Here is a 25125-nt window from a genome sequence, read left to right on the forward strand (position 1 = left end):
CTGCTAACGCAATACTCTAACAGCTAACTTTGAGCCCCAGGCTGTTTACATAGCTTCTGCAGAAGAAAGACCTGTGAATAACAGAAATTTCCACAGAAATATGTAAAATATCCCTAACACACACACACACACACACACACACACAGTTTCACTGTAAAACATCAGTACCTGATTTGCTGATTATGAACTATACACAACACAAGGTCCCAAAGATCTTAGAATGGTACTATACAACAGAGGTTCATTTGTTTCTCTATTCATCTTATACATAAATTGTAGGTCAAAAGCCAAATTGTCCCCTTTTTTTTGTTGTAAACTCTATAGGCCAGTTTCCCGGACAGGGATTACACTAGTCCTAGACTAAAATAAATGTAAGAGCTGTCCAAGCTGAAAACAACTTGTGCTGACATATCTTAAAATACATCAATGTTTTTAGTAAGGCATGTTTGTAAACTAGTTGTATTTCCTAATTAGTCCTGGCTTAAACTAATCTCTGTCCGGGAAAACACCCCTATATCCTATAACATCTGACATTGTCTGTTTGTTACACCACACCGCGTCTGCATTGTAAACTGTGACAAAACTATCGCTTGATTTTTAAAATGAATGAAATGTGCGCCGTGATGGTGCCTTGTGCAAGATTCATAGTCAGGTTGAAATCCGCCTCTCAAAAAGTTGCCCCAAAGAGATGCGCTCGGACTCGTTGCATGTCGTTCTCCTGAGTCCGATATGAAGCTATGCAGAAAATAAACCTGCGTTACTCAAACTCGTGACAATGATGATATACAAGCAAGGCAACAGACCTCAAAATTATTTTTTTAGCACAACAATATTAAGTAGCACAACCTTTATCCTAGTCTTTGTGCCATTCACCATGGTCAGTCATCTTTATAAACTGAAAGCCCTTGTCCAATTCACAGTAAAATGAAAATATATTACACAAATTAACAAAAAGTGATAAATCAAAATTGTCAAATTTAAGGCCATTAAAAGTGTTAAATTTGGTCTCAGAGGAATAATTTTTTTCTAAATTATGTATTATTTTTTCAGACTATCAGGTGTCCTATTCTGATTGAAATTCTATCTGCGTTCGCGTTAGTTCGTTTAAATATGGGCTTTAGCATATCTGGGCACATCAAAGATTTTTCGTCTCTGGGATCTGATCAAAGCCTGGAGTGGAGCCAAATCACGTTCCTCTCTCCACTGTAAGTGTTCTGTAATCACTACGCACCGGATCCACTCCGGGTTTTCTGACTGTATCACGTTAAGCTGAGGTAAAACTTTATTTCAGCTAGCATGGTCAAACTTATAATGCAGGAAGGCTCCGATGTTTTGAAGATCGATAAAGGTGTTAAAGACCAATGGAGATTGACTTGGCTTAGCGAAATGATGAAGATTGGCAAGCCTTTCAGTTCGTGGGCTAAGAAAACCAGCCAGGTAACTTGCGTGTCTTTGGACAGTATGACTAACGTTAGTGGTCCTGTATTTTGGGGGTAAATGATTTCTCACGTACGTAATCATCCGCGTCACGTTTTTTAATGTTATGATGATCTAGCCAGTGGCTGATATAACGGGTTTGTTAAACTCGTGGGTAAACTTCATGTGGCGCCACAAGAACCAAGAGGCAGATGACATCCAGATCCCGTGAGAGCGATTGATGAGGAATCATAAGAGGAGACTGCTTTCGAAATGCTCTCGCGGGACTTTGATGTCATTCACCTGTCTTGCAGTTGCATTTGCGTGTGGTCACAAAAACGTAACATTCGTACATAATTTAAGCACCGCAGTTTAAAAACTGTGGGATTTTTATGTTGTTTTATTAATCTTGCTAATTGCTAAAAGTGTTAAAGTTACAAAGATGTCCAAATAAGGACTGTGGAAATTGATTTTGTTCCATTTTTATATTTCTTTAATTGATAATTTTATTCTATAAACATTGTGTGTTTCATATATGCACTGAGCTATTATGTAGAAATGAGGTGTTTATGTTTGAGAGTGGAGAGTTACCAGTTTTTGTGTGTGTGCTGCAAGGAGGAATTTAGGAATTTACGCCTGGCATTGATCAAGATAAGAGAGAGGCCTGAGGGGGAAAGCAAACAGGCGACTATGTCATTAACTAATGCCTTAATGTTCACAGGATAAAATATGCAATGTATTTCTTACTTAATCAGTATTAATCATTGAATAATTGATGTAATAAATATAAGATGTTGTCTTTGATAAATTTGTATTAACCAATGAAATGAAGGTTGCATACAGAATAACTTAATGTGGGCAGGGCAGCTCAACCTTGAAGAACAGAATCTCCTGTGTGTGTGTGTGTGTGTGTGTGTGTGTGTGTGTGTGTGTGTGTGTGTGTGTGTGTGTGTGTGTGTGTGTGTGTGTGTGTGTGTGTGTGTGTGTGTGTGTGTGTGTGTTTTCTTTCCTAACAGATGGTTTTTAATAATGATTAAAGTGTTTGCTTAGAAGTAGTATTGCAGTAAAAGATTTAATATGTGTTTATCTATCTAAAGAAGTTAATGTGTGCCTTATTCATATAACCAATTTTACAAATAATGAAATGATGTCATGATATTGAAATATGTTTTACATAATAATCACTTTCATCTTACAGCTTATGTTTTTTATAAATGAATGTTTTATTAATGATTTGTTTTTAAGAAAGCATTATAACATGCTATTCAAAGTGGAGGAGTACTGGAGAGGAACTGCAGGGCTCCCAGGGATGAGAGGAGAACAGTTTGTTTTTCTTTGTCTATGTGTGTCCATCTTTGCCTACAGGCTAAAATTGGGTGTGGTGATGGAGTCAGATGGACGAGGGGAACGGCCTTTGTGGGTGGAGATTTTCTGAAGAAAGATCGACGTCACATATTTCATAAATAAGCATGTTACTTCCTGAGCTGGTTGTTCGCTACTTGAGAGGACCCAGCGCTGTTAAACTTTTTCATATCTGATCAATAAATATTTGAACTTAGATATTTGTATCTTGTGCCTTTCCTCTAAATTATGAACATGCAAATGGACGCCTTAAAGTCCAACAATTGGTGACCGCCGACGTTTTGTGGAGGGAAAGGAGAGAGTGAGAGGAAGGAGGGTTTCACATTGAAGAAACCAGAGTAAGGGAGGGCTCCATTTCAACACAAAAGACCGGTCTTCTAAAATAGAGGTAAGCAGAAACCTGTTATATCAAATTCTGCTATTGGACATATACCAAATTACTTGTGTTGATAAGGAGATCCGAACTGAATTACAAATTTACATTTTTGTAAATTGATCAGAGTGAAAAACTTTTATTTTTATAGATATTAAGAGATTTATTAAAATTGGGTTTGAGGCCCTTAATGTATTAGACATTATAAAGTAATATGTTTGGGTTAGAGGCCTTTAATGTACTAGACATTATGAAGTAATAAGTTTGGGTTTGAGGCCCTCGGGTTAAAGTCCCGTAAAGGTAAATTGTGGTTGCAGTCCATTAATGTATTAGACATTATAAAGTACCAAGTGGGTTAAAGTCCCTCGGATGCAAATTCCGTAAATTCTAATTTTAATCCGGATATTATTTAATCGCTTTCAACTTTCGCTAAAAAGACGGGTCAGTAGTCGCGCGGGTGAAACCCCTGAAAACTACTGGTGTATATATTCTTTTGCTAGATTAGAGTGACGTTTTGTGGTTTTTTGAAATTCTGAATGCTTGTAAATTGTGTGAAAATGGCTAAATTTCAGAAAGAATGTAATGAGTATGAGTGTCCACCAGTGTATGTGTAATCGCAAAAGATTGTGAGGCTTAGGATGGTCCGCACAGATCCAAATGCTTTTGTATATAGAGAAAAGACAAAAAGAGGTTGCCTTAGCGTGGAACACGTTGAGAGAAGAAAACTGTTGGGAGGCAGAGGAGAAAAAGAGAGTTCCTCTCACGCCTATTATTTTTGCCATGGAACATAGACTGGTAAACAAAATTAAGACTGTAAAAGCAGAAGGAAAAAGTGGTTTGGTAAAGGACCAAATGTGACAAGCTTAGAGAAAGAGTTGAGAATTCAGACGAGATTAGCTCTGGTTGCTGCTGTCATGCAGGCTATTAAATCAAATAGAAAAAGGGGAAGTTAGCAGTGGTGCAGCTGCAAAGCAAAAGGAAGTTAAACAAGGAAACAGTCAGCCAGACTCAAGTGTGACACCTACGGCTCCTCCTCCAGCTCCACCCCCAGTGAAATCGATCTACCCCTCCTTGCACACACCTACTCCTTATGAGAAAGCCAAAGCCCCAATGAAACAGCCTGTTTTTCAAATCAATAGCGGTGAATTGAATGTAGATGTAGATTTTTTTTTTGTGTGAAAATGTAGTGTGTCTGTGATATATTGAGTCTGTTAAAACCATAAATGGGATTAAGCAAAATCTAGCAGAAAGACAGAGGCGAAGCTTTGAAAGAAAAACAACAAATTACAGAAAAGAGTAGAGACCAAGTTATTAAATGTGGAAATGAAGATGAACAGTTGAAAAAGGACAGAAAATTGTTAAAAGGTGAATGACACAGATAAATTGTATAAAGGACAAAAAGATTTAACAAAATGAAGAGGAGTCTTCATCTGATGATGGAAGGTGGTCACAAGATACATTTTATTTTAAATTGAAAGGCAATATTTTGCAATGGGTTAAGTTAAACCTTGAAAGGCTGAAAGCTCTCATCCTTTGACATTCAAGAAAGTGACTAAAAAGCTGGCAAGAAACAGACAATGAAAAACTGTGTGTGATATCAAAGTGCTGGAGTTGCAAAGAGAGGAGTAACTCATAAACTGGACTGAAAGCACATTCTATTTGAATGGGACTATACTTGAACTAAAGCAGTGAAGGGGGCACTGCATATGGTCAGAGACATTTACAAGGATGAAACACCAAAAAGACTGAGTGGAATCCAGAAAGAGACTAACAAAGACAATAAAGTTCTTGGAGGCAAGAGAAACTGGACAATATTTCACTGGACACTGAACTTTTTCATCTTCATACGAGCCTTTGAGTGAAAAAGGGGAAAGAGTAAACAGCCGTTCAAGGTTTAGTAAAGACCTTGTTACTGTAGGGACACAGACAATCTTTATGAGAAAATCAGCTTGACAAATTTAAAAGCTGATCAAGAACTTTGTTGTTAGGTGTGACTACCTGTTCTGAAATCAAATCAGACTCCTATTAATCTGACAGGAAGAAATGCATAATTGAATTTGGTATCTACAGAGGAAGTCAGAATTCCACTGATGGTACTGAGCTAAAAAGCAAATATATATGGCATAGAACAGCTATGGCAGAAAGGAAATTAAAATAGATAAAAGAAATAAATTGAAAAAGAAAAAAGAACACCATAGAACACAATAAAAGGTAAACAAGAAAAGCTGTGACAATAGAAAAATAACTGATTATTGTAACAAACTTTGTATTTAAGGAAATTGCCAGCCCAGACATCATATATGTGCATGAAGGTGTTCACATGGCAGATCTAATCACTGAGGGTGAGCCAAAGGATTGTATACCATTGACTGATATAAAATTATTATTATTGTAATTAATTATAATTGTTATACCATTGACTGACAAAAGCAAACAAATTGAGAGATGGTTTGTTAGCGGTACCACTGACAACTACCCCACCGTTAATCACACTGTTTACAGATGGTTGTTGTTTCAGAGCAGCAGATGACACATTCAAGGCAGGTTTTGCAGTTGTTGAACAGGTTGAGGGTGATTTTGTAACACGACTGAGTGGTAGATTGAAAGGTAAACGGTCAGCACAGAGAGCTGAAATGACAGCTGTTATCAAAGCCTTGCACTACACTGGTGAAGAGAGGGTGATTGTTTATAGTGAATCTGCATATGTGATTGGTGAAGTATACATGGAACTGCCATATGGCAGATAGGTGGGTTTGAAACCAGGAAAGGCCGGCCTATAGTAAATGCTAGCAAAGCCTGACACATACTACAGGCTGTGAAGGTACCTAATGAAGTGGCTGTTGTCAACTGCCTAATAAACCACTTATATCCCCAACCATGGTTTCCAAAGACAAAGTTAGATCTGACAAAATTGACAAACACGTACTGGAATTGACATATAGTTTCGGGGCTGCTTATCACCCCAATGTTAGAGCAAAGATGAAATAATGAACCTGACTTTGACATTAAAACTTGACTTGACAAACTATGTGCACAGACAAAAATAACATGGCTTGAGGCATTACCAATTGCATTAATGTCTATTCGTTATTCTGTTAACAGGATTTCTGGTTTCACAACCTTTGAATTGCTTACAGGTCGTCAGTTTCCGGGTCCGAGGAATGCCCTGGTGAAGGACCCTATCATGCCACTAACTAATGATGTTTATTTCTACAGACTAACTGCTATGATTAAACATTTTTCTTGCCAGGCTACCAAAAAAAAAAAAAAAAAAAACGACATTGTGAGAACGACCCAGATGTTAAAAATGATGATTGGGTTTCTAACAGACATAGGTGTGGACCTGAGGACTCAGGTCCAAGAGAGGGAGAGTGTTGAAAGTGAAAGTGAATCAGCTGGAATACAGAGAGGACAAACAGGAAGTGGTAACACATCAGTGGTAACACTCACACAACACCAACAACAAAGTCAATAAACACACTGTAAAATTGTGCATAAAAAAGGTGACATTTTTTCCAGCCCAGTAACAGAACCCCTAGCACACTGTGTGAGCACAGATTGTGCCTACGGAGCAGGTATAGTCGTACAGTTCAAAGCTAAGTACGGTACACAAAAGGTTGTAAGACAGAACACACAGGTGAATGTGCAGTTACCCACGAGGATGACGGCAGATTGATTTTTCATTTAATAACAAAACAAAATTGTACTGATTTACCAACATATGAGAATTTTACCTACAGCCTCAGATGTATGAGAGAGTGGTGTGAGAAAGAAAACATAACAAGTGTATCCACTCCCCGGCTGGGGTGTGGCCTGGATAAATTGGATTTCCACAAAGTGCTGGAAATCCTGACAGAAGTGTTTAGAGACCTGAATATCACAATTACCATATATTCATTATAACCTGGGTAACTACATACCACATTGACCTTTGAATTTTAATCTTTGAATTTCTTAAGTTTCTTATACAATTCTACAGCATTAATTTCATATTTAATTTTTCTTTTTCTTTTTGAATTTACGATTGTTATTTGAGTATTAGCCAATAGGCATAAGTGTATTTTTTCCACAGAGATGAAGCTATATGGAAATTGGAAGGTTCTGTGGGCCCTAGGAGTTATAACTGCAATTATAATCACCATAATATTTGGCATAAACAATGGAGATCCCTGTGTAACAGACTGATAGTGTCTGCAATAGAGAAAAAAGAAAATCCACCCAAATACAGCATGCGCTATTAGGCCTACAGAACCTGGATGAGGAGGAGGAAGAAAATGTGTGACCTCTTTCAGAGGTCAAGAGAGGGAATTGTGGGATTTTTATGTTGTTTTATTAATCTTGCTAATTGCTAAAAGTGTTAAAGTTACAAAGATGTCCAAATAAGGACTGTGGAAATTGATTTTGTTCCATTTTTATATTTCTTTAATTGATAATTTTATTCTATAAACATTGTGTGTTTCATATATGCACTGAGCTATTATGTAGAAATGAGGTGTTTATGTTTGAGAGTGGAGAGTTACCAGTTTTTGTGTGTGTGCTGCAAGGAGGAATTTAGGAATTTACGCCTGGCATTGATCAAGATAAGAGAGAGGCCTGAGGGGGAAAGCAAACAGGCGACTATGTCATTAACTAATGCCTTAATGTTCACAGGATAAAATATGCAATGTATTTCTTACTTAATCAGTATTAATCATTGAATAATTGATGTAATAAATATAAGATGTTGTCTTTGATAAATTTGTATTAACCAATGAAATGAAGGTTGCATACAGAATAACTTAATGTGGGCAGGGCAGCTCAACCTTGAAGAACAGAATCTCCTGTGTGTGTGTGTGTGTGTGTGTGTGTGTGTGTGTGTGTGTGTGTGTGTGTGTGTGTGTGTGTGTGTGTGTGTGTGTTTCTTTCCTAACAGATGGTTTTTAATAATGATTAAAGTGTTTGCTTAGAAGTAGTATTGCAGTAAAAGATTTAATATGTGTTTATCTATCTAAAGAAGTTAATGTGTGCCTTATTCATATAACCAATTTTACAAATAATGAAATGATGTCATGATATTGAAATATGTTTTACATAATAATCACTTTCATCTTACAGCTTATGTTTTTTATAAATGAATGTTTTATTAATGATTTGTTTTTAAGAAAGCATTATAACATGCTATTCAAAGTGGAGGAGTACTGGAGAGGAACTGCAGGGCTCCCAGGGATGAGAGGAGAACAGTTTGTTTTTCTTTGTCTATGTGTGTCCATCTTTGCCTACAGGCTAAAATTGGGTGTGGTGATGGAGTCAGATGGACGAGGGGAACGGCCTTTGTGGGTGGAGATTTTCTGAAGAAAGATCGACGTCACATATTTCATAAATAAGCATGTTACTTCCTGAGCTGGTTGTTCGCTACTTGAGAGGACCCAGCGCTGTTAAACTTTTTCATATCTGATCAATAAATATTTGAACTTAGATATTTGTATCTTGTGCCTTTCCTCTAAATTATGAACATGCAAATGGACGCCTTAAAGTCCAACAAAACAAGTCATTTTAACTTGCAGCCGCTGTTTCTGTGTCACAGGAGCATGCAAGCCAGGCATTGGTTTCTCATTGAGCTTGTGTTGTGAGCATTTTTGCCGCTTTTTTGGCCTTAAATAACACATATGCCTTAAAAATCCCGTCTTTGCAAATATCCTCATATAAACACGGCTATTTAGGTCTTAGGAGAAAGTAAACAGCAGAAACATTGCGCATAAAATAGCACATCAGCGCTGCCTCTATTGTAACATAATATTTTGTTGATAAAGGTACAGTCATTCAATTTACAACTGTCACTATGGTTACATGCATCCTATGCAAATTAGAGCTGAAAATCTTTGCCCGAACCCGACGGGACCCGACGGGCTCGGGCGGGTTCGGGCTTCCTTTCTAACATTTTACACGGGCTCGGGCTTGCGCTCCGGCTTTGTGAGGTAAATGAGCGGTCAAGTTCAATCAGTAGCGCAGGATCGCGCTGAATTCATTTACAGTGGATTGGATTTAATGATTTTCCTCATCAAAAACATGTAGCCTAATCTTGGTGAGTAGGTTTTTCAATGTATAACTAAAAATGAATCGTGTCTTAAATACATAATTTAGACAGAGGATATAGACTAATGTTGGCAGTAATGGAGAGAAGTGCCGACGCAAATCCCGCGGAGCCTTTCTCTTAATTTCGTTATTAATTCAGAATGTATTATCTTAATTTAATTAGTTAAGAAATAATAATTTTATTGGCATATTTATAGTGTATTGCATAAGCCTATTTAGAATGAGATGTTACAATGTTACAGATGACTTATTTTATTTCTTTGTTTCAACTTCCAAGTGGCGTGTAGATTATTAGTCATGAATAAATAATGTTAAAACCTGTGTAAATTTCTCATTCTTGACAAAAGCTGTGTGTGTGCGCACATTTAAATAATGTCGGGCTGTAAACGGGTTCGGGCTTTTAAATAGCTGTCAATCTAAATGTACGTTCGGGTTTGGGCTGCATTCTGTCGGGCTCCGGACATTTCGGGCCTAACTTTTAAGGCCTGATTACAGCTCTAATGCAAATTGTACACTAGTTTAACTCGAGTTACTCGTTCACGGTTTATATTCATACATAACGTTACTGAATTAGAGCTGTGACTGTAAGCCAGGGGTGTCAAACTCAAGGCCCGCAGGCCACATCCGGCCCGCCCCCTCATTTTATCTGGCCCGCAAGAGCTTACAAATTATTTTATTGTTATTATAAGTTTTATTTTTTGCAGGTTATTTCCTATATTGATTTTTTTAGCAGCCACCAAAACTAATTTTTGTCCCGCCAAAGTCTTTTTGTAATGTAATTATAGTGATGAAAGTTGATTATTGCAGGAGAAAGAACGAGCAGTGCCCCACGCACGCGCGGATTACTAGAGTGCCCGTGTCTTAATACGAAGGCTGCAGCGTCCGGTGGTAGCATTTCCAGGCTGCATACGTCATTAAGACTGTCTTGTTTTAGAATATGAACAATTATAAAGTTGAATATTATTCGTAGTTTATAGTAAATAGTTGTAATGTGCGTATGACTTGCGAATGTAATGGTCAGTTAACGTAAATAAACCAGGCTTGATGACGCTGCATATGCGACCCCCGCAGGCTTTAGAAACGGACAGTATCTGCTCGTTCTTTCTCTCCCTCTCTCGCGCATCCAGAGGGGAAATGTTTTCCGTCTCGTTTACAGAAATGTTTCGCGATGTCCAGCTGGGATTAGTTTACAACGTGTCTATTCCCGCTAAATACGCGAACTAATGACTCATCTGAATCGATTACTTTTAATAAACGATTGAAACTATTCATCTGTAGCCTACAACACTGAACTCATGAGACGTCAGTCAATCAGACACTCAAAGCCAGGTAAAAAAATCACAGCTTTTTTGCAGAGGGCAAGAAATGACAAGCGAGAGTATATGTGTCTAATAAATGCATATTGTGGTGGAGATTGTAAAACAGATTAGTATCTTAAAATGCCTCTCATTTTCTTACCTGCACAATGAAGGATAACAGAACACTTTGAGTGTACTCACATACAACATGTGTTTTTGTTACCACAATTATTTTAAAAATAATCTGTAGAATAGTTGTACTCTATACACTTTGTCATCATTTGCATGGGCTTCTACTTTCAAAGCTATGTATTAATTGAGTTATTAACAAAACCAATACTAATCAAATGCAGAGAGAATTATGCAATGTACAGTAATAAAAAAGTTGATACATTCATACAGTCGTTCATATACAACCGGCCCTTTGAGAGCAACCGTGATGCTGATGTGGCCCGGGATGAAATTGAGTTTGACTCATAAAAGCTAAATATCTATTTCTTATCATTATATCATGTTAGCTAATTGCACTTACTAATGGTAACAAGTATCATAGTGATACTAATTTATTAATAACATGCAATATGCTCTCATCGTCATTATATCGTCATTTCAATTAATCACATGCAATATGACATCTAATTTATCTGAAGGGCAGAGGTGGAAAGAGTAATAAAATATTATCAGGGTTCCCACTCTTTTCTTGAAAAGATTTTCCAGGACGTTTCCAGGACATTTTCAGGACATTTTCAGCTGCTACAGTGTGAGTCAAGTTATCACAACTAAGGCTGGGTAGTAGTGATAGTATCATATCATCATTGCTGATATCAGTTTAAAAATCCAAACTCTCACAGTCAAGCTGTATTCGCAATCAGTCACTAACATAATCTTAACATGGCCTTGTCCCCGTGCATGACTCCTGACTGCTGAGACTCCCATGTTACCAATATCAAAAGATTTCCTGCAGAGCTTGCAATATGCCCTATGCACATCTCCAGACACTTTTTCTAGGCATTCCCTGAACTGGGGTTTTTCCTTCCACTCAGTTTTGAATTTGCTCTGTCTTCCTGACATCGTCACTAACTCCTGCCTATAAAGGACAACAGAAATGTGAAAGTCTAAAACTACTTATATTGACTGATTACTGAAATTAGGCCTACTTTTCATACCTTAGCATTTTCATATCTTTCATATTCTATTAGGGGTGTGACGAGGCACTTAATCCACGAGACGAGACACGAGATTGGGTTCGCGAGAACGAGACGAGATTTTTACTTTATTTTTAAGAAATTCTCAATGATAAAATAAATGAATGGGAAACTGAAATCACATTATTTTGAAATGTTTTAACTAATCTAGGACTGTCCCTAACAATTATTTTGCTAATTGATAATGAAGTAATTTGATATTTTTGGTAATAAAATAATAACCTTTAACATTACATAATAATGACAATGCAATAATAATTCGTCCAAATAAAGTATCAAAACTAGTAAACACATTTATATAGCCTAAAAAAACAGAATTATGTACTATAACAAATGCCTACAGGGGGCGGTAAATGACCCACTTCAGTTACTTTAATTTTAAATGGATGCTTTTAGCCAAACAACGTTTAAATCCATTTAAATCTTTAATATTTGTCCAATTCTTTACAGTAGAAATGATACAGTCACTGTTATTATTGAGCAAGATTTAAAAAGCAAACGCAGTAAAAGACAGAATATAATGCATTTAATTTATGACGTATGCAGTCTACAAATGCAACCTCTGGATGCAGCCTTTTGTATAAGAAACGGCCAGCATTTGACCTCCCCGAGAAATCTCGTGACATAATTAATTTCGTGATACATATTTAATCGCACGAGATCTCGTCACACCCCTATATTTTATGTATTATACTTACTGTACACAACACATTATTTTTTCACGTAGACTTCGACTCGAATGCTTTCACAGTGAATCCTTACGTGTAACGGTTCACATTTACCAAAAGTTGGCAGGTACACACACACGTACACACACACACGTACACACACACATTCTGGTTTCCATGTTTTGTGGGGACATTCCATAGACGTAATGCATTTTATACCATACAAACTGTATATTCTATTCCCCTTACCTGCCCCATTCCCTAACCCCAACCATCACAAAAAACGTTCTTGTACCTTAGATTTTCAAGAAACATCATCTTGTTTGATTTATAAGCTTGTTTCCTCATGGGGACATCAAAATGTCCCCACAAGGTCACAAAAACACTGGTATTCCTATCTTTGTGGGGACAATTGGTCCCCACAACGTGATAATTACCAGGTACACACACACACACACACACACACACACATTACCTTTTTAAGCCCAACTGCAGCAAATGGGGAACGGGGTACAGAGCATAGATATGTATATAAAGGCTAGATGGCTCAAGGCGGAGTCAGCTGTGTCGTCACTTGGCGGCCATCTTAGGTCAGTGCTGCCATAGTGCTGCTCCCTGCTGCTGTGGACGGAAGGTGAGTGACATACGCCAACTAAAATGCTCGTAACTTGCTGAATTCTTGACGGATTTACAAACGGTTTGGTTTTTTACAAACGTTATTAACGTGGCTATAATTCTGGATGCTTTAACATGTTTCATGAATTTTTTATTTATTTTTAGTATACGTATTCAGTGTCATAGGTACATCTTTGACGTTTATAACAAACCAATCCGTTTGAAAATCGGTAAAAAATTAAGCAAGTTATGGTCATTTAAAAGTACCTGCATCATTAAAACTCAATGCTACGAGTGAGCGAGCGCCCTGTCCTAAGATGGCCGCCAAAATGCGGACGTTCCACTCAATTGGCCATCAGCGCGGACGAGCCATCTAGCCTTTATATACATATCTATGGTACAGAGAGTGAGGCAGAGCAGTGTCATTGAGTAGAGCGGTGCTGAGGCAGAGGGGAGGAGGAGAGGGACGGGAATGTTACGTTGTAGGTTCAGTAGACTTGTTATTCTCTGCTTTTCTACAATGATTAGCTGAAACTGCTTCACCACGCTGCTGAATCGTGTTGTCAGACAGGAGTACCGCACGTGCATATTTGCCACAGAACTCACATGTCCGTAGTTTAGAGGGGCAAGTCCTACCAGCGTACTATGTCGTCAAATTGCGCACTTGCTACGCAAACGCGTACATTGGGAGGTTTGTGTCACGTGGGGCGGTAAGCTGGCTACGTGCGGAAATGAAAGCAGACAAGCGCTCCAGCCCAATATTACACGTTAAAGGCAGGTCAAAACAGACATTCATGCATAACATTTTTAACCCGTTTGCGTTCATCCTACCAGGAGGGAAAATAATTTTCCAGGACAACGCAAGCGTTTCCAGGACATTTGACGTTTCCCCCCATTTTTTATGTGTTTTCCAGTACTGGAAAATTGGTCTTTCATTTTCCAGGTTTTCCAGGACGCGTGGGAACCCTGATTATAATCAAGTAAAATATAACAAAAAAATAATAAAATAAAAAGCTTTTTTTAAACTAAGAACCATTTATGGAATTGTTTAATGATTTTTACTGTTGAGTTACACTTTTGAAGCAAAAATAATATGAGGTCAGCAGCTAGTAAATACAATCACTAAAGTAAGGTTGTAATTGATGTATGCTGGTAACATACTAGGGCTGCATGATTGCAGGAAAAATGATGATCACGGTTATTTTGCTCAAACTTTTGATCACGATTAGAACTCGCCTGGCCTTCTTTTAGTCTTGGCCTAAACAACTCGCCTGGCCTAAACAAAGTCTTTTAGTGAAGAACTTCTATTTACTTCAGTTTTTTATTACACTTAACAGCCATGTATATAATATTATAGGTTTATATAGGTTTTGCAAAAGAAATCTGCAGAAATAGCAAAAATAACTCCTTACACAGATTCCTTACACAGCTGTACTTCTCTTGCAGCAATTAAAGCAGTTCAGTTTTGATTAAACTGTCAAAATAATTAAATATCTTTTATTTCTTACATTTTAGAGCATTTTTGTGCTCAGCAAGTCATCGACATGTTTGATCAATTGAGCCTCTTAATTCAACACTTCACTTGCCTACAATAACAACTATTTTAGCTTATAACAATGTGAGTTTAAATGTTTATTATCAACACACACTATTTTTAAAAAGCGGAGGCAGGCTGCTCTGCTGCTCACAGCTGCGACGGAGTCGAGAAAAATAATGAAAAGGGCTGTACAATCAAAGCAAAACTAAATAAACATGCAGGTTGCCTTACCTCGCCTTAGGGTACCAGGGACACGGAGCTGTTAGCCAATTGGAAATTTACGCGGGTTCGTGTCGCTTGCGCGGCGGCCCGCAGAAATTTTTCACGGCCAATCGGGCGCCGCGGATCAAAGGTTCGGGTCGGTCGGTAAGGCCGGAGGCCTGACACGTACGTGCAAATAGTCTGCCAATGGACGAATAATGGGTTTGTGTCATTGATTTCCTTAAGAGCCTCAGCGATTTCGACCGCGTATCCGTGACGCGGACGAAGCGCAGATAGCGTCGAGGTCACTCGCGCGCACGAACGACAAACTTGCGGTCAAGTACGTGTCGTACGTGCGCGCAAGTGACCTTAACGCTATCCACGCTTCGTCCGTGTCGCGGCAGTGCGGTCGAAATCGCTGAGGCTCTAAAGGAAAAAAATGACACGAACCCATTATTCGTCCATTGGCAGACTATTTACATGCAAGTGTCAGGCCTCTATCTCGGCACAGGAATGAGGAAATTGGGTTCTTTGGAAAGGCCTAGTCCGGGGCTTTCCAACGAACCCACTTGCAAGACTCTGTGACCCTCCTAGGCTGAGATACAGAGCCCTAAAGTTTTGCATTTGTTCACTCCAAAATCTTTCTCACCTGTGTTGTTAAACAGTGATATTGCATGTTATTTACCATGCAATTAAAAATGTACCAGTTGTCAGTGACACACTTAGATAAGAAATGCATCCGTTTATGTTGTTAAACAGTGTTATTGCATGTTATTTACCATGCAATTGAAAATATAAAGAAACAACCAAACGCGTGATTAAAAACACATTTTAAAACTGTATTGATAAAACACATTATAAAACATTATGAACCATATAAAAACATTTAAAATTACAACACTATATCCTCTCCAGCGTAGGGGAACGTGGCCCTGAAACAAAATAAGGATTCAAACGGTTAGGATCTGAAATGATATGCTTAAACAGTAACACAGTTAAAGGAGCAGCGTGATTGAAACATACCTTGGTCCATCTCGCCCCACTGGAGAGGATCCATTGAGTTGTCTTCTGTAAAACAAAGCGTTCAATTAATCATTGTGGCACGAGCGAGACAATGCAGAATCGCTGAGAGATTTAAGACCTACCTAGCATCAAAAGGAATGCCGGCATGATGGGTGCCTGGGCGGCCTGCTCTTCGTCTGAATTATGAAACAGGTGAAGCAAAATGTTAGCTTTTATTTTAGTCTCTGGAAAGATGACAGTAGTGAAGCGGTGATTCAGAATGGAAAACCTACCAAAACCCTGCACGACCCCCGCCCCGGCGTAGCTGGCGTCGAGCCGGTCTAGGCTCACTGTAATGAAATAAAAACAACAAACATTTGATTTCTGCATCAGAGGAAATGGCAAAGACCTGGGCAAATGACTCGAGACCTACGTAGAAAGTCGTCGACGCTGAACTCGGCCGGCGGCGGGGAAGGATGGCTGGCCAGACCACCGAAGAGCGGGCCGCCCTCTGACTGCTCGACAGGACTGCCTGAAATGAAACGAGGAAAAACAAACATGTACGTTTCCGTTTTAAGAACAATGACGTAAACGAGCCGAGAGCAAAGCCGGTGACGTCAGACTCACCCATGCACTGGACAAATTCCTTCAGCCCCTCTGCGATCTCCTCCATGGCTGCACGTGCGCCTGGGCTCGAAGGTGGGGTGGTGATGGGATGTGAAGGGGTGACGGGGTGTGAAGGGGTGATGGGGGTTGCAGGCGTGAAGGAGCGCGCAGACGTGATGGAGGACGAAGGGGCTGAAGGAATTTGTTCTTCGTCAGAGTCTTCTTAAACATCACCAAAAAACATACATAAACGATTAGCTTAACTTGCTGTGTCTGGTAAAACAAAAGAGTAAAGTTCAGACAGCAGTCTGTGATTGACACCTACCATAGGGTTCCATCAGGGTCACCATGGGGACCACCGGGTGGCTGGCCTCAAGGTCACGCAGCCTTTCCAGTGTTATATCCCACTGGAACCGCTGGACAGTTCGCCTGAGCTTCCTGGCCTAGGAGACGAAACCTGTTTAAAAACCGGGCACGTAGACATTAACCGGCCATCGACATTTCAATGAGAAAAGTTTAACGGCATACTTACCGACAGATCCCGGTGGGAATTAGCGAAGTGTGGCCGTATGTGCTTTAGGGCACGACCACACAACAGGCACGGGCGTAAAGGCTGCGTGACCTTTCTCCGGGAAAAGCGAACCCACAGCTGCCTTTCCCGGAGATTGGCAACCCCATGGCTTATCCGTAGGTGCTGCCTCATGTTGGACAGGTTTTTAGGGCAAAAGGGGCAGGGTACCATTTTCTGAAACAACACACAAGAGGCAGTAAACCGTAATGTTACGTGACATTAGTAAAGCTAAACATGTGCATAATGCAACAAGCACCAAGATATTACAGTATCTGGATGACAAAAGCATAGGTCAGAGGTTAAAGTCACATAGCAAGGCCTACCTGTTGCATTAAAACAATACAAACACGAGTCACGGGCTGTAAACTTTAATGTTACGTTACATTAGTAAAGCTAAACATGTGTATAATGCAACAAGCACCGAGATATTACAGTATATGAACGAAAATAGCAAAGGTCAGAGGTTAATTAACACCATTTTAATGGTAAACACCTGGTATTTAAACATGCGTCACAGACACTTAACTGTGATTTCACGTGACATCGATACAGATAATTATTTAATAAATCACGACCTCTACGTTAATGAGACGTTTAGCGATCATATTTACAACTTTGTACACATCCAATTAACAAACTAATTGACACATTCACTTTTTAAAAAGTTTCAAATCAACAAAGCAAATCACAATTAAACTTAACTTACCTCGTTTGGTTAATCATCTGTTGAAATATGACGCTTTAATCAGCTGTTGTATACATATATAGGCGTTTCCAAAATTCCCGTACCAACATACGTAAACAGTACAGTAGCCAATGGGATTCGTTGACGTTTAAAAAGCATTGTTTTATTTTCACGTGGTTTTATTTAACTAATGAAGTTAATTAAGATCGTTCGAGGTCAATGTTACGTTTCATTAAGCTGTCTTTACGTTGAAATTAATTATTTTTCGGGCGCCATTTACTTCATGTATTTCAAAGTTACGATGGATTTTTAATTTAGTTTTAATTAATTTTATCTAACTGCTTTTAACGTTAGGGTGCTAATTCTCTTTCGACGGTGTTCAATGTTACGTTTATCATTTATTAATTTTTAGCGCCGGTCACTTCCGGTTTTCAGTTGCGCTCTCTCTCAACGTTATTCTATCAAATTTTTTGACGTTATTAATTTTCTTTTGGCCAAAGGCTTATTACCTTTCACTCAAGATTAGCCTTTAAGTGTTATTTGTTGGTTTTCAAGTGTTTTTAATTCGTTAACTGTTTAATTATTGTTTTAGATTAGTTTTTCTTATGTGTTTTCATTTGGATTCGTTTCTAATGAATGTATTTATTAATAATAAATGTGAGTGTTTAATTAAATCTCTCTTGGTTTGATTTTTTGATGTACCTGTAATTTATTCAAAACCAGAAATCCGTATACTCTGACTCCGCCCATATCAAACAAACACATTGCTTAATTCTAGGCCATCTGCTTTGTGCTTGGTCTTTACACATTAACTGCGACAATTGTCTTTAACTAATCGTGTTTTTATATCTTTTTGTATATGTGTGTTTGAGTTTTATGTGTTGAAGTGTTTGGCTGTTTGGCTTTTAGACATGTTTTTGCGTCTGCGACCAGCATTGTGGGAGCACGACGACTCAAAACACGATGAGTTTTTAAACTTAACCCATCGCCATGGGGTGAAATTGGAGTCTAAAGTCAGTGTAGAACAGTGTTGTTTAGGGGTGGGAGAGATCATGGGACATGATAATATGGTGTCGGCATCACAAATGAACAGTGCAATTGTTCTCTTTTTTAAATCAATTGAAAAAGAAAATGATGCTGTACAAAGCAGCGTAGTGTTGAATGGTTCACTCGTGCCTGTTATGCCTTTGAGTAGCCCGTCTAAAAGGGTTATACTGTCTAATATACCTCCCTTTATCAGAGACGAAGTATTAGTGCAAGAGTTATCTCGCTATGGTAAATTGGTATCCCCTATTAAGAAAATCCCTCTCGGGTACACGTCACCGTTGGTGAAGCACCTAATTTTGTTTAGAAGACAGGTTTTTATGGTGTTGAATAACGGAATTGATGACAGCGATCTGGTTTTTAAATTTAAAATTGGTGGTTTCAATTACACAGTTTTTGCAACATCTGACAATACAATAAAATGTTTTAGTTGTGGAAAAATCGGACATCTTGTTCATGATTGTCCTAAAAAAGCAGCTAGTACAAACTCTGAGCAGGTGTCGGCTGATGACGAGATCACGAGTGACGCGAATATTGCCGATACGTCTGTAGTAGAAGCCGCTGGACCTGAGCCGATTGTGCTGGTAGCTGCTGAGATTGAAACTGAAATAACAGAGACTGTTACTGAGTCTAATGACATTTGTTTGATGTCTGATGAACAGGCTGAATCTTCTAAAAATGTTTGCATGGTAGATGCTGATGAAATTGGTGTTGAAGACAATGATGTTGAATTTGAGAATGAAGCAGACGTTGTCTTTAAAATCCCAGTTAAAAGAAAGAAAAAAAGCTTTACAAAGGCTAATAAACAAGTCAAGAAAGATGAGAGTGCTAATGAGAATGTGGAATCAGATAGCGATAGAGATTCCTCTGATTCAAATATGTCTCAGTGCTCAAATTTGTCTGTTAGTTCTCAAAATGAAAACTTGATTTGTTTATATAGAGTTGAAGATATTAGCAAGTTTCTACAAGAAACAATAGTAATGAAAGGGGTGCAAGTTGAAGATTTCTTTCCTGATTGCAAAGAATTTGTTAATGATGTGAGGTATTTTATGAAGGAGGGAGCTTTTCAAGATGTAGAAGTTTATCGTTAGAGAGAACTTGTGAACAACCTTTAAAAAACAAATGAGTAAGGATGATGAAGTTGTCAACTCCTTAAATTTTGCCAAAGATAAATCTATATTATATATTATTTTGACATTTTTTACCTATATCTTGTGAAGTGGATGAAATAATTGCAGGTCGGTTTTTAAAGATTAAAGTAAAGTTTGAAAAAAACACTATGGTGCTTATGAATTTATATGCACCTACTAAAGGATTTGAAAGAGTTATTTTCTTTAGAAAGGTAGATGCTGTTTTGAAAGCTTTAAATCTAGAAGAGAACGCTTAGGTTACTCACGTACACTCCCTACAATCTGACAACGTAAACGGCGAAGACCAGCCGGCCGCGTAGCAGATATCAAATATAGATACCCCTGTAGACCAAGTTCATGAAGAAGCCAAACTCGCACAGAGTGGGCTCTATATAGGACATAGCTCATAGAGGGGCGTGAGCCAGTGCGATGGTTTCAACGATCCATCTAAATAACCACTGTTAGCAACAGACATACGTAGTGAGTGATCTGCGAAGCTCACAAACGGCCGATCTGACTATAATATGCGTCAGAACGGTTCGTAGCGTGGGATTATACAGATACCACAATAGTGTGAACCCAGGTGCACCCTCGAGCGCATCGGGATGCATATAGGTAGTATTATAGTGCACAGATCGGTGAGCTTTCCAAGCGCGCCGTAAATGTGTATTGACTATAAATTGCACGGGCACAGGTGAACACTTGAATACATCGTGAATGGATATAGATGAATCAGAGTGTTATAATGCACAGGCCGGCAAAATTCTCGAGCGCGACGTCATGTGTTCTGATAATAAATTGTGCGCACACGGGTGAACTCTTCAGTGCACCGTGAATGCGTATAGATAAATCAGTGCACAGAACGCGCCGTGAATGTGTACAGATATGATTGATGAACGTAACGGTGGGCACCCAACGCACCGTGAACGTACACAGATGAACAACAATGTATGTGTCACAAAGCATAACACAGCTGTGTATACAGTTGAGCTTTCCCAAGCGCATCTTATTGTATACCAAAATGTTATAGCGTGTACATGTGAGCTTCTCTAAGCGCACGGTGGACGCATATCATTAAAAACCATATCGTGCATACAGGTGAGCTAATGGGCGCACCTTTAATGCAACAAACCTCAGTAGTGCGCGAAGCAGGGATGTCGAAGCTGTAAACTGACAACGTGGACGGCGGGGACCAGCCGGCCGTGTCACAATTGTCAAATGAGAAACCTCTAAGACCATGCCCATGCTCTAGGACAAGTGAGCATAATTGTCACGGGAGGTGATAACGTCAACGATCCATAAATAGCCTGTATTGACAGGTGCTCTAGTGAGTGATCTGTGACGCAGATGAACAGCTGATCGTCTGATGTACGTCAGACGTATGTGTCATACAGGACCTTGGACAGTTCCAGAGCGCTGTGCCTCGGGCACCGTCCGCATCTGAGAAATGACAGGCTTATGAATAAAGTGAATGGCCAGCCGTAAAAGCGTGGTTCGCTGTTACCGCCGCCGTCCGCATCTGAGAGATGACAGGCTTGTGAATTAAATGAATGGTCGGTCGTAAAAGCGTGGTTCGCTGTTATCACGGCCACATAGATATAGGTAGGGGAGAGAGCCGCCGTGCCTCTGTAGTGAGGAGAAAAGTGTTCCACCCACGATTCGCGGGGGGTTTTGACTTTCAAATGTCACTAGACAGAATGGATCAGACTTTGCATGAGGACGCCTCGTGAAAGGGGTCCTAGCAGCTTGTGTCGATGTGTCATAAAGCACGTAATGTAGGTCGTGTCCCTGGCATGCCATCTCCGCACGCCCATCGTAATGGGTTAATATTGGTAGTTTAAGCATAAGATGCGTATCACTCTGATTGAACATAGCTTATAAAGCGATGCAATGAGTTTATAAAGGAGATGACTCGTCAGCTTGTTCAGGGGGCGAGATCTCAGTCTGGTTCGGTAAATAATGAAACCACCGTAGATTGCCCGACCGCATTATCACAATAACACGGTCGAGAGTGCTGCAGTGCTAAATCATCCTCTTAATGTACCGTATTCACAGTACAAGGTGATTTATATGAGACAAACGGCGTTCCACGCGCCGAAGGCTGATTGCCGTCATAAAGTGTGTTCAACCCACAGCAGATGCTGGGCTAGCTCGTAATGACAGCACTTCATGCAGCCGTGTGTAACTTAAGCAAGCTTCCCGGCCGTCAGCTCGGGGCGGGACCTTTGCTTAGTCAAACTGAAGTGGACTTATGAACAGAATGCCACGATATTCAGCTTTCTGAGGCTCGTTAGAGGGGTACGTGTGCCCGTCTTAAACGAGATGCCGCGCGCGTCTGACTGTGCGCGCGCTTTAAGCTTTGAAACTTATTGTGGCGGGTAGCAAGCTCACTTGAGGTTGATATTACCCTTAATATCTCCGAGTATTGGAGCGGAGGTGTGAGCGTCTTCGGATCCGCTAATATAAATCAGCTATATGGCCGAAAAACGTCATAAACCGCTTGGCTGTAAGCCTTTGAGTGGCCGTCCGGAGAGGGCGCGATTCAAACGCTTGGAGCCATGCAAAAGTCTGAGGCTGTCCTTCCTCTAGGAAGAGAGAATAACAGCCGTAAGACCGTGCTCGTTTGCGCCATCAGCATCGTAGCGGAGAAACTGAGGTGGGCTGCGAGCGAATTTGGCAGAAAGGTGTTAGAGACACCGTACAGTCGTGGGGTGTCAATACACAGTATATGGCCAAACCGGGGTTTTTTCGGCTAGCGTCGATAGAATTATGGACAGCGGGCCGTGTGTGCGTATTACTGATTGCTTGTCAGTAAGGCGATAAAGTGTTTAGAGACACCGTACAACCGTGGGTGTCAATACACAGTATAGTAAGCACGGAAATTACTCTTTTTAGAGGAATTAAATACCGTTCGCCACTATAGTGAGGTCGCATAGCCGACAGTATTACACAGTATGTTTGGATAAACAGCACACAGAAAACATTTCAGGGCAGTCCAGCCGAGGCGCGACATAACCCCTTTTCTCCCAGACAGTTTCGTTCTCTGTTGATGCAGCTGTGCTGCGGCGACCAGAGCTCAGCCGTTCAGGTGCACAAGCCTCAGTAGTGACGGTGACCGAACGGCTCACGGAGCAGGGTAGTATGTCTAGGTGGTTTAATGTCAGACTGAACCCATCGCAGAGAGGAAGTCTGCCGTGAGGCCCGCGGTTTTGCCGTTTATTAAAAGGGCAGAAAAACCGGGTATATATATATAAGAATGTACCAATATTCAGCGCACTAATATAGGACGGGACTAAATAAAGGGAGGTATTCGGGCCTCAGTATATTATAAACAACCGCCCGTGTTTGCTTGTCGTATGCATCTATCCAGGTCTACGGTTCCCCGCTTGTTCATCTCAACAAGAGAGGAACGGCAGAGGGGAGCAACAACACAGACAGAACAGCCATGCGTTGTGACGGTATCACCCGATGCACTCGGGGGATTAATATATGTGCCAGAGATCTCGCCACTGAATGTGAGAGGAGCGAAGGGACTCTGTAAGCATGAACGGTTGCGGTGTGACAGAACACAGGGGGGGGTTAGTCCGTGTGTGCTTGTCTATGCGTCCATCTAGTCTCATGGCTCGCCGTGTGTTCATCCCGGCGAGAGAGGAACAGCAGGGGGAGCACGAAACATGGATAAGACAACCAAAGCATAAGCGCGGTCCCGGCGTGGGAGGTGCCAGACCGGTAACGCGCTCGGAGGAAATTCATAGCAGAGAGGCTCACCGAGCCGCTGTGCTGGACGCTATTACAACAGCGCCTGCTCTTTTAGCTTATAGCGTTATATTAAAAATATTGATCTTACCGGGCGGCCGCAGGGGAGACCTCGTCAGGCGTGTGTCTGCTGCACAGGGCTCGTACCACGGCAAGCGAAGGCTATCTTCGGTTCTCGGCCGGAAAGCGGCAGGGGAAGACGCTAGGCCTGGACTCCGCTGCAGGGCTTTTGTCAACGGCGAGGTAAGGCTTCTTCTTTTTCTTCGGAGCAGCGAGAGGTTCGCGCTGAAGGAGAAAATAATGAGCTCCTGATGATTGAACCGCGCTTATATAAGGACGCGTTCCTCCCGCGCGCGGGTTCAAACGTCATTGGTCTGTACTTTGTACAGACGTTAACCAATAGGCTTCAGTCACGGAGTAAACAGGAGTTTCCCCCATAGCGTCAGCTAACTGACGCAATGCGAAGTGAACCGTATTGAAAGGGAACTGTTAACTCTTTCACCGCCAGCGTTTTTAAAAAAAGTTGCCAGCCAGCGCCAGCGTTTTTCATGATTTTCACCAAAGTTTAATGCCTTCCAGAAAATGTTCTTCTTTAAATATATAAACATACAATATACCAAATGAAAGAACAGACCCTCTGCTTTCAAACAAAAAAAAAACCCGTTTCATCCTACCTTCAGTGGTTCTTTTGCAATCAGCTTTTGAATATGGGTAGGTTTTTGCAAAAACACCATATTTTGAGCAAAAAGCAGAGATAATTCCATTTTTATGATGGACTTTTCATAGAGATCCCATTCAGAGCGATCTTTAAAACAGACACGGACATGCAGCAGCTTATGCCATAGGGCAATACGTCCGGTTTTGAAAAAGTTGTGGAAGGGCGCCACCTGGTGGATAATAGCGGTATTGCGGAAAGACGGAAAATCTCGTCATTGGCGGGGAAGCGTTTTCTCTTAATTGACGAGATATCTCGTCAATGGCGGGGAAAGAGTTAATGATAAGCTAGATAGAAATAATCTAGAACCACATGCTGCTTCTAAGAAAACATTAGTACAGTTGATTGAAACTCACGATTTATGTGATATATGGAGAAGTGTGAATCAAGATGTCAGACAGTACACTTGGGCTAATAGTACTGAGCATTCTATCTCTATGGCAAGTCTTGACAGAATTTATAGTGTTCAGTATCAATGTAATGTTTTTAAATTCTGTAAAATCATCCCAGTGGGGTTTTCTGATCACAGTTTAGTTCTGTGCAGTGTTTTTATTAAGTATGACAAGTGTAAGAGTGCATACTGGACTTTTAACAATTCATTGGACTTTTAACAATTCATTGTTAAGTGATGAGAAGTTTATAGATAATATTAAGCAACAAAAGCATTTTTATGGATCTCTGCAGCAATGGTGGGATTGTAGAAAAGTTATTTTTAAAGATTTTTGGCAAAAGTACACTCTTAATGTTACTCGAGATATAGCACAGTCAATGAAGGTTTTAGAGAAGGAAATTGTTGCCTTACAAGAGGGTATAACATCTTCAAAAAATAAAAAGTATATTAACGAATAAAGAAATAAAAAAACAATGTT

The 25125-nt window shown here is 40.1% G+C and overlaps 1 protein-coding gene and 1 long non-coding RNA gene across 3 annotated transcripts in view; both read left to right on the forward strand.

The window, feature by feature from the left end:
* Nucleotides 1-25125, forward strand: part of LOC135745955 (uncharacterized) — a 605494-nt gene that overhangs the window by 271846 nt on the left and 308523 nt on the right. The gene's annotated exons all lie outside the window — the stretch shown is intronic.
* On the forward strand, nt 1930-7418 carry LOC141282925 (uncharacterized). Its single transcript, XR_012337821.1, has 2 exons — nt 1930-7059; nt 7224-7418. It is a non-coding gene; the product is annotated as an uncharacterized lncRNA (long non-coding RNA).

The sequence above is a fragment of the Paramisgurnus dabryanus genome, chromosome 10 (assembly GCF_030506205.2).
Source record: "Paramisgurnus dabryanus chromosome 10, PD_genome_1.1, whole genome shotgun sequence".
Classification (NCBI taxonomy): domain Eukaryota; kingdom Metazoa; phylum Chordata; class Actinopteri; order Cypriniformes; family Cobitidae; genus Paramisgurnus; species Paramisgurnus dabryanus.